The sequence below is a fragment of the Uloborus diversus genome, chromosome 1, assembly GCF_026930045.1.
Source record: "Uloborus diversus isolate 005 chromosome 1, Udiv.v.3.1, whole genome shotgun sequence".
Lineage (NCBI taxonomy): Eukaryota > Metazoa > Arthropoda > Arachnida > Araneae > Uloboridae > Uloborus > Uloborus diversus.
Genome location: NC_072731.1, coordinates 6,964,366 through 6,975,565, shown reverse-complemented (window position 1 = coordinate 6,975,565; position 11,200 = coordinate 6,964,366). Strand labels below are relative to the sequence as shown.

The following is an 11,200-nucleotide window of genomic DNA, read 5'->3' as shown; positions in this document are numbered from 1 at the left end:
TTCAGTCTTTAAAAAAAATCGGCATACAGACTTCCATCCTTCCAGTTTTAGGGGTTTGTTTTACCTCTTTTAATTGAAGGATGGAAATCTGTGACGATTTTTTTTTTCTTCAAAAAACGGAATTCGTCTTTACTGAGAAGTGGTACCCATAGCTATGAAGCTTTGACACTGCACTAGAGGTATAAAACCCAGAACTGTGCGTTTGTGTTTTATTCCTAGCGCACTGGTCAAAGGTCCCTCGACCTTTCTGTCTTAAAACGATATAATTTACAGCTACAATAACTAGACTAGAGGAAAATTGACGGTTTATCATTTATTTTATAATTAGATTACTGACAGTAATATCTTTCATTTTTTATGATTTTTAATGAGCAGCAAATTACTTTTTTTACGCCAAATATTAAGATTGTGGGAAATTAAGATTCATTATTGTTAAGAGTAAGGATCAGATTTAAGCATGATAGTTCTTCCCACTGACAGTATTTCCATCATAAATGTTTTTGTTCTCTCATTCGTTCATATAAATGATATAATCAAAATCCTTATTTTTTTCTTAAATTAATATTTTGGAACAATTTATATATTTACAAGTTCATTGGGAAAAATTTTTTTATTCATTTTTTTTTACATATTATCAGCTAGGTAACATGTAAAAAACATACATATTATTTATAACATAAATATCTTTCATTAAAACATACATATACATTGTGTTTACATATTATCAGCTTTTTTGTCTTCGTTTCGACCATTCAGTGTCCTTTATTTGATACTGTGAGACCGATGATCCCAATCTACAGCTCCAGCAGGTATCTGCCGATTCTGCAGCTGATAGCATTTGTATTCGCAGCATTCTACTTAATTTTTACACTTGCTAAAGAGAGAGAGAGAAAAAACAGTCACTTAAAATATATTTACACTTTTTTTTTAACTCTGCAATGTGCAAAGCAAACACATAGTAAGGATTACTACTTATAACCAACATGTAAATTGTAAACTACATACAATGGACTCTTGTTTTTTGCAGGGGTTACATTCCACACAAACGTAAATGAAGACTTAACAGTAATGTTAAAATAGATTAGGTTATGTTCCATTGATAAAAAATATGTACTAATTCCAATATAAATACACAATGGATATGAAGAAAATATGAATTAACTTAGGGAATATGAATAAGAGTTGTTTATGATATTCCTTTGGCAGTCATTTTTCTATGCAGGGGCATAGAAAAATGACTGCCTTTGTGGGGCATGAGTACATCCATGGTCACTTGCATCATTTCCATGATGGGATCTTCCTTTATAAACACAAATCAGAAAGATCTGTCAAAATATGGCTCAAAATTTAAATGTAGAAGCTTTCGGTCGAGTATCATCAATGTTGGTATTGTTGTTGGTTTTGTTCTTATTTGTCACTTCTAAAAGCTTTTTTTCAAGTGAGCTATAAATTGTGTGAGTTTAATAACATTACCTCTGAAAAGAGCTCTAAAAATGTCTCCAGTGGCTCAAGCTCCCTAATTATTTAAGGGAGCATGAGCCACTGGAGACATTTTTAGCATGCCAAATATATATAAGCATGCCAAAATGCAGTTTTCATTTGTTATCTACAATCTTAGAAGTTTGAAATATGAAAATTTTGAAAAACTTTATGCATTTTAATGTTGAATCAGCATAAATCAAAACTCATCCATATATAATGAAATAACGGTGTCAAATCTTAAACTGTGTGTAATGAAATCCATGTAAAATGAGGGTATTGCTAATTAATTGGTAGTTAATCTGACATAAGTAGTGGTGCAACAAGAATGGTTTGGAGGTCAAACTCTCCCGAGTTCTTAGCTTCAACATATACTGCTAATTCTATTACTGTAGAAACGGTAGAGTTAGCAATTTGCTACCAATTAGATAAAATTAAACACATCAAGACTATAGATCTCCCCTCCCTTTCAGGTAAAAATTCTTGCTGCTCCAGTGGAGATGATTAAAGACTATAAAATTATTTCACTGCTGATTATAACAGTAACGAAATATTTTCCAAATCATGTCTTACTCTTTGATAAGACTCTTTACTTTGGCAAATTTATATTTTCAAAAAATTTCTTGCAGATTCCTACATTTTTTTTCCTTTCTTTTCGGCTTGGGGGGAGGGAACCCTTTCCCCAAAGGGTACAAGTTGAAATGGAGATATTTTTTTTACAACAATTATGTGTGATGAAATCATATGATTCCAAAAATTTTCTTTGATAAATTTAATTTCAGCTACAAAAATGATGCTGTTCACCATCAACTAAAATGTTTGCAGATCACATGAAGATTGCTCGTGAACCACTGTGGGCTTTTAGTGGTAGCCCCCATTTACCCTTGCAATTATTAGACACTGTAAAATAACTTATACAAATACATTATCCCTCATATTATTTTAGCAAGTATTTTTAAATTACAAAATGAAAAAATTACGCATAACTTGATTTGCGGATATAAATGATTTTCTTTGAATGGTTGTGTACTTCTGTTGTTGTAAACAGAAAGAGTGAAGACTTATAGGTTCAATATCAAACAAATTTATGTAGTACAAACCTAAGCTAGGTAATTACAGCAGAAAATTTACAGGCGATAGAAATTCAATACAGATTAAATGTATAAGAAAATCACTTTGAAAAATTTTTTATTTTAGATTTAGCTTACCACCATTAAATTTAGATTGAATTAAATAGAAAGAATCTATTTTATCATTAAGTAGTTTATTCTGCATAAATTGTTAATTTTATTACTTTCAAAAATGATCTATCAAACTACTGTTCAGAGTATGGATTTTTGAGGATCAATACATTTCTTAAATTAAGATCAGATTCCGTAAAACTTCTCATTTTTGCTCACAATTCTAATTGTTGTATTTTGCAAGCAAAAAGGAAAAGAAATTCTAGAGGCTTTAGATGCTAATTCTTCTAATTTTTAAAAATAATTGTATTATTATTTTATAGAAATATTTTTTTATATTCTAAATAATATTTAGAATATAAAAACATATTTCTAGGCTTGAATAAGTTCAAAATACAAGGAGTATTAAAGTAAGTCATCTATTTTCTTTGTCATTCAAATAAAGATACTTCACAATCAAAAGTTCTTAATCATGCACTATTGTTGAATTTACTAAGACAATCTGGTACTAGTTTTACTATAAACACTATTTTTCATGAAAACAAAATCTCCTCAGGGCTACCACTGACTTCAGCTATTAAAATAATTGCTTCTAGTAGTCTATGAGTGCGTTCGACGAGCACGACCGAGAGCGACCGGTTAGTTAATCACGTGACAACTAATGATCACGTGCTCCAATCAACCAATCAACCTCTTAGAATAATAACCGCAGCAGTAACCGGTTGATCATAGAACGACGCGGTTAGTAACTGGTTACTTACCGGTCGACCGGTGAGGTTCGTCAAACGCAACCTATGATATAAAAGTCTTCAAAATAGATGCGGAAAATAATTTTTGAAAAAGTCATCAGATGTAGAAAATAATTTTGAAATAGAGAACAAATTAAAATGTTCAATAATCGATAAAGAAACATACTTTTTTTGAATATATTGAAAGTTATAATTTGTCCACAGTACAAAATTAATTCAGACTGTCAAAGTAATTTTAATGCAAAGGAAAATATTCAGATGTTAAATTTAAAACTTGTTGTTTTTAATTCATAATTCTCGTGACCATATGCATCAGCCTTACGATTACAAACTCGTTTAAAATTGACAATAACCAGGAAAAAAAATTAATATGAACTAGAAATGAATATATATATATATATATATATATATATATATATATATATATATATATAAGTCAATTCATTACAAATTAACATTAAATATAAAATATTCAGATTTGAAAAAAGGAAAATACTTGGCACTCTGCAACAAAGAGAGGACAAATTTACTAAAAATCTCATTGTTGTAGGTTAAGCAGGTCTTTAAGAAAGTAACATTAAGGTAAAAACCTGTTTCTTATTTTAAACACTACACCCTTCTTGAAATTAAAAAAAAAATAGTGCTCTTTTTCATTAAAAATATTTTCCAAGTACCAAAACTGAACTTATATAATGATAACTCCAAAAGAGATAAAAATTCTTACAACAGAAATCTAAATAGAATTTAAGAGAAGAAAAATGTGCCTTTTAGTCCTCCTTTGTTTTGTTCATCGATCTGTGATAAAATTTGGTTGTAACCAAAGAAACATTTGCAATTTCTTAATTATATTAAACAGACATATTTTTCATATAATTTAAAATACTGCATATTCTTTCAACCTAAATATGTTTTTTCTTTTAAAATTTAACTACATAGCAAGCTTAGAAACAATTAAGTCCCCTATGTTACTTTGTTGTCTCCTGTGTTACCAAGATCAAGGTAACACAGGGGACAAAATGGTATTAAAAATTCCCCTTGTATTAATGGAAACAATGCAAAAGTATATGTTTTTTTTTTCTTTTAAACTCAACCTGAAAGTTTTAACATGGGTTAAACAATAAAATAATTATATCTTTCTATAATTTAATAGTAACGCAGGGGACACATAAAAAAGACACCTATGTCTAAAGTTCTTTTTTCCTCACCTGGAACTCTTCAAAATAGCACATGCGAAAAAAATGGCTACTTTACATTAATAACTTGTAGGAGTACATAGCTATCGTTGACAATATTTAAGTAACACATTCTTATTATAATAATTAAAGAAGTAAGGAGGCAGTACCACAGGAGACAAAAGATTTTCTTCCATAAAATAAAAATAAATTTGAAATTTCATTTTAAAAACATGTTAGTATAATATGTTAATAATGAGTTGAAAAGAAACATATTTTAAAAAAATTACATGAAAAAAAAAAAGGTTTAAAAATAAATAAAGTGCTGTTGGGACATGGTTGTTTTATAGGACACAATTTCAATAACCCCATTCAAAAAGTAAAAAATGTACTTAATTTTAGTAATGTATCAATGAAAAATATGTCAGACCTATCATTTTTAATGTTTACATTTAACTTTGGAGTAAAATTTGGGAAAAGGTTACAGGGCAGTTCTCAAAAGGGGGAGCAAGCACAGACCTCAACTTTGAAGCTTCAACACAAAATAACTTTCATTTTAATTGACTCAAAAATTTTTGAGTTAAATAATAATACTGTATAGAGGCAAGAATTACGGAAAAATAAAATTATGGAATATTAATGATAAATGGAAATAATTGTTAAATATATTAAAAATTATGGAAAAAATGCTCTTCAAATACCCTTAAAAATATTTTTTCATTGCTAAAAGGCACAATTTTGGACTTTCAAAACGTTAACTGGGCAAATGTACCATCAAAAAATTTTTTTTAAATTATTTCTAACCGTTTCAAAACAAAATTAAGGGTATGAATCTCAAACTGAATATTTTTTTGATAATATTTTCTACAAATTAAAAAATTAAAGACAGATTATTAATTGTGTAAAAAATTTAAAAAAAGAAGGAAGATGGAAGTTTTATGTATGTCCAAAAGTTACAATCTTGACAATGCTATTATTTGAGTACTAAATATATGATTTATATGTTTTAAAGGTATTTTTTGATCCTCAAAATCAATTGTTAATCATTTTAAAGTGTTTTCATATGTTTTTATGCAGTATCTTTGAAGTAAAATCACTTTTCTTAAACATATATGTGAGATGTCCAAATTGCGTTATGATCTAGACGCCGATAATTCTGTCCATTTATTCAATATTATAATATGCTCTTCTGTCTTGTAACCTTACCAACTAAAGGCTATTATAATGTTAATTTCTTTAATTCATTGCTATTTTGAACAATTAATACATTATGCATTAGACATTACATAAATAACAGTAGAAACTCAAGTTATGATGTAACGAGTAGTAAACAAAGGCGGCAAAAATCGCCAAGCAAACCTCGATTGGCGACAACTCACAGCGTATAATATGCAAAGGGTTACCAGAGAGGAATTCAGGTTTTCGCCAACAGCGGCGGTTTTGGCGACTTGATCACCTGCGCCGGCAAAATGGATGTTTTTTTTTTCGGATTATACAAAACCATAACAAAATTTTATTATTTTAAGACCAGTATATAAGGTCACTCATGTACTTCATAAATCCTCTATTTTTCATTGCAGGATTTAAAAATAGATAAAATTTTCATTGGAAAAGTTCAAAAAGTGAAACTTTCATTATGATCAGGGCTGCAGAGTCGGAAGGAAAATGGCCGACTCTGACCCCTACTCCTGGATTTTGAAACGCCCGACTCCGACTCCTGATTTTATTATTATTATTATTTTTTTAATTGTACTTTTTCAATTCCCTTTTTTTCTTCAGGGAAAGGGGGAAAACCTCTAAACAGAGATTGAAATATTAATTCTTTTTTATGAAAATTTTGCCTTTTGTTTTTTCATTGTAAACCCAAGACACATACAACGTTAGAAATTCAATTTAAAACTCAAATTTTCCAATAGTTACGAGTTTAAAAGTGAGATGACTTAAAAATCCCTTTAAAAAAATTGAGAAGGATTAGCTGTAATTTTCCCTCCCCCCTTTAATGTTTAACAAATAGATATTGATCAAATCGTGTGCTTTCAATTTTTGAAAGCTGTAACTTGAGAGAAAAGCTTTTTTCCCGGCAAAGTTCTTGAGAGGGGGTGGTTTGGCCCGGGTGACACCCATCTGGTAGGTGACTTCCAAAGTTAATTTCAGAGTTTATAAAAAATATAAATATTTCAATTCTGAAAATTTTCCCGGATATATTTTAAATTATACTTTATCAATAAAATTTCAACAAATATAGGGCCCATACACATCAGGAGCTAATTTTACACAAAATTCGGCGGTGTACAAATGTGTACGAATAGCTTTTACTATACCTATATTTCTTCTTCGCTAAATTTTTAATTTAAATTTTACTGGCTGCTTTAGATTAACCTTCATATGAAGATTTTAAGATTAACTGTAATTATTGAGTGTTGTAACCAAGAAATGATTTACACTTATTTTGTTCCATACTTTTTAGTGAGAACTACGCTTATAGAAATAGTCTTAATAAAGAACAAAAAATCGATTATTTCATCGGATCTTTTGGATTTGTGCATTTTCGCCAGAACTTATCTGAGTTTGCGGATCACTCTCAAAAGTTTCCACCTGAGCTACGGGCCTCGTCTAACTAAATTGTTATGTTCCTTTTACTATTTTATAACTGAGATTGAACAAAACACTATGTTTCTATTTTTATTTGAAAGTGATTACTTGACAATATTAGGCAACAAAACAGTCTGCTGACAGTTGCTATTAGTTAAGTTAAAAGGCAAGAAAACTAGGGGACGGCTACAGAAAGTTCGGTAAGCACTCAAGCTAGCTGATTGCCATAATGGCAGTTATTTTCTCATTAGTAGCTTTTTATACATGTAATCGAACCAATTGGTAGTCAGTTTTTAAAAAATGCAAGGAGAGTCAGTGAAAATGAAAGAAAAAAAGAGCCCCGGAGTCGGAGTCGGCATGGTTTCTAACAACTCTGACTCCGACTCCTTTACCCCAAAATTAGTCCGACTCCGACTCCACAGCCCTGATTATGATGATGTCCAAAATCTGTTACCTACCGGACAACTATATGCCCAAAATCTGTTATCTACAGACGATCATTAAATTGCATAAATACCTGCTGTCTTTTTATGTTTGTGTATGATGTTCGAGGTATACATGCTATGCAATAAAAGCAAAATTGATTTCAAATTCCAAAATTTTAAAAATGGCTCAAAAGCAATGTTTTTGTTCTCACCTTTTGAGAACTACCCTAACTTTGGAATGACCCAAATCCTGTATCAGGAAAGAAATTATCAATTTAGATGTGTTGTTTCAGCTTAATAATTTTTCTAAACATAGATAAATTTACTATGTTACATCAGTTACATGGAAATGCTTTAACATTTAAAAAAAAATCGCGATACAAAACCTTTTTATAATTGGCTTTATTATTGAGCAAACTTACCAAATCATGGATCAGTGAAGTGGACTAAAGGGTTGCGGGTTCGAAGCCAGACGGTCGAAGATCTTCTGTTGTGTGGACAAACAGGATCATTCATCTCTAGAGTCTGATGAGAGAGGATTCCCTGCTGAAAAGATCAAGAGGTCATACGGGCGGCACAACTTGAACCTCTGGCAGGGAAAATCACATAGATATTAAAAAAGGCAGTAATTAAATAAACCTAAATAATAAACATTACTGTTATGTTTCAAGTATGCATTTTATTTTTTACCAAATTACAGTGCATTCTATCCTAGTTCCAAAAATAAATATGAAAAATATCATATATAGATATACCTATACCAGCGAACCATAGCAACATACAACTGAAAGTTCCTAACCTTGAACTATAATTCTTGAGACAAAATTAAAAATTATGTAATCGAAAAAGTCAATTTTTTTAACAGATGCAAACAAATCAAATTACTGAAAGATGTTAATGAGAAGTTTACATTAAACTCATATTTGCCATAATATCAAAATACTCTTTATAATTAGAAATTATCTTTTTCACATTTAGATATAAAATAGCAAATATTAAAACATTTCAAATTTTGTTTTTGAAAATAAGGAAATATAATAACAACATACACTATGATATGCTATAATAGGGATTTCGTTAGTTGAAGAGATTTCTTTTTTTCCTCAAATCTATGTAGTTAGTTGAGCATTTTTCTATGCATCAAAATCTTGAAGGCACATATGCTTTTTATTTAAAATACTATCAAGCAATTACTACTCCAGCAAGTAGGATGATGTAATAAGTAACCTTTTAGATTATGTAATCTTTTGTGGTTATGATAATTTTTACAGATACAATTTTAAGCAATTATTATAGAATTTAGTATCTTTTCACTTCCAGCCATTATATTGCAATTATCTCAAATAACTTGGATAAGCACAAATCACAAATAAATTGCAAATAAATATTTAATATTACATACAACTTTGAACAATTTAGTATACAACCGCTGAAATCGCAATACAGAGAAAATACACAGCACAACAGAGATAAAGATACTATTTCTGCTTACTTTAATAACTCAATACCTTTACTTTCATAAACTGATGTCAAGTGCCAACTACTGTTAAGTGCACCAGAAAAAAAAACAGCGTCAGAGAGCATAAACTTACTACAACCCTCTTTTGCTACGGTACCTATCCATTTCCTGAGTTTGGATTTCCCTGAAAAGTAATATGTTATATGCACTTGAAATATTGAAAATATTTGTGAATTCATGAAATTATTTTCATCAAAACATCACTGTTTAAAAAAAAAATGTTTGTAAAGAATCAAAGTTTCCATCTTTTTTCCTCGAAGCCTCAAAATGTTCAGAAATTGTACATATCTGATTCAAAACTGAATTGTTAAATATATTAACTGTTTGTTGACATAAATTAAATACTTATATTGCCTCACAAATAAGCTTTATACTTGACAGTAAATGACAATTATTCTAACTATATTCTAACTTATTTTTTCAAGAGCACGGGAAGAATTTTCAAGGGAAAAAAAAGAATATTTTATATGTTTTTATCTTGTTCGATGCTTGAAAACAGCTAAAATGCAATTTCCCTGTACTATATGAAATCTCTGCAAGATAAGAAAATATAAAACAAAGCAAAATAGCTGTAACATATAGAACTAAACAGTTCGGCGTCTTTTTTTTTTTTTTTTGTAAGTGTTAGCGATAACGTTAATATAGCTCGATTCTCAAAACGTGAAAAGGAACAATTTATAATAAAGGATAGCACATGCTAAAAAGTTTTAATTGAAATGCCTCCCCCCCCCCACGCTATTGACATCATAAAACAATCACAAACACAGCACAAGCAAATTTGGAAGATTTTTCGGATATTCAGAACACTATGTGTATTGAACAAAGAGTGAATGCAAAATGTATAACACATTTCAAATTCTAGTTTAAAGAAATTTGCAATTCTATTCAATATAGAAAACGATTTCAAACTTACCCACAGAACGAGTTAATGATGAAGCTAATAACAACAGCAATGGCGTCCTTCGACGGAGCGGAGCGAGAGAACTTACCGGGTCTGCGCATGCGTCATCAGAGAGCACTGGATGTACTGCACAATATCGAATGGAATCGGCTAATGTCGGCAAAAGCGAAACTCCATACATTTCTTTATCGGAGACAATAGATTCCTAAATTATTTCAGAATAATTTTTCTCAATTTTATCCACTTATTAGAAGCAGCAAACATCCAATAGGAAAACTATTTTAAAGGTAATTCCCTAATTCAGAATACCAATACAGCACAGTATCGGATGCGATCGGCTAATGTCGGCAGAAGATAAAAACGCCGTACATTTCAGTATCGTGTATTATAGATCGATAAATCATTGTAAAATGACTTTTTTTTAATCCTACCTACGTATTAAAATTCAAAATGTCTTGCAAAAAGTCTGCTTTAAAAGTAATTTTCTAATTCAGAATGTCAATACAGCATAGTATTGGATGTGATCGGCCAATGTCGACAGAAGTGGAACGCCGTACATTGTATCGTGGATTATATAAGTCGATAAATTATTGTAAAATGACTTTTTTTGATTGAACCTACACCTTAAAATTCAAAATGCCTTTCAACAAATATGTTTTAAAAGTAATTTTCTAATTCAGACTGTCAATACAGCACAGTATCGGATGCGATCGGCTAATGTCAGCAGAAGATAAGCGCTGTACATTTCGGTATCGTGTATTATAGATCGATAAATTATTGTAAAATGACTTTTTTTCATTGCACCTTTGTATAAAAATTTATAGTGTCTTGCAAAAAATCTGTTTTAAAAGTAATTTTCTAATTCAGAATACCAATACAGCGCAGCATCGGATGCGATCGGCCAGTGTCGGCAGAACCGAACCTCCATACGTTTCGTTTTTGTGGATAATATATTCCTAAATTATTTCAGTATAATTTTTCCCAGTATTATCAACACATTACAGAACAAAATATTCACTAAAAAAACTATTTTAAAAGTAATATTTTAATTCAGAATGCCAATACTGCATAGAATTGGATAAGATCGGCAAATGTTGGATGAAGCGAAAACCGTAGATTACTTTATCGTGGATGATAGGTTAGGAAGTTATTGGAAAATAACTTCTCCCAATTGTACCCACG

General features: G+C 30.1%; 1 long non-coding RNA gene across 1 annotated transcript; it reads right to left on the bottom strand.

Moving 5' to 3' along the window:
- Positions 1-605: 605 nt before the first annotated feature.
- Positions 606-10,116, bottom strand: LOC129234412 (uncharacterized). Its single transcript, XR_008581539.1, has 3 exons — positions 10,031-10,116; positions 8,021-8,187; positions 606-874 (listed from the first exon to the last, which is right to left on the bottom strand). It is a non-coding gene; the product is annotated as an uncharacterized LOC129234412 (long non-coding RNA).
- Positions 10,117-11,200: the final 1,084 nt, after the last annotated feature.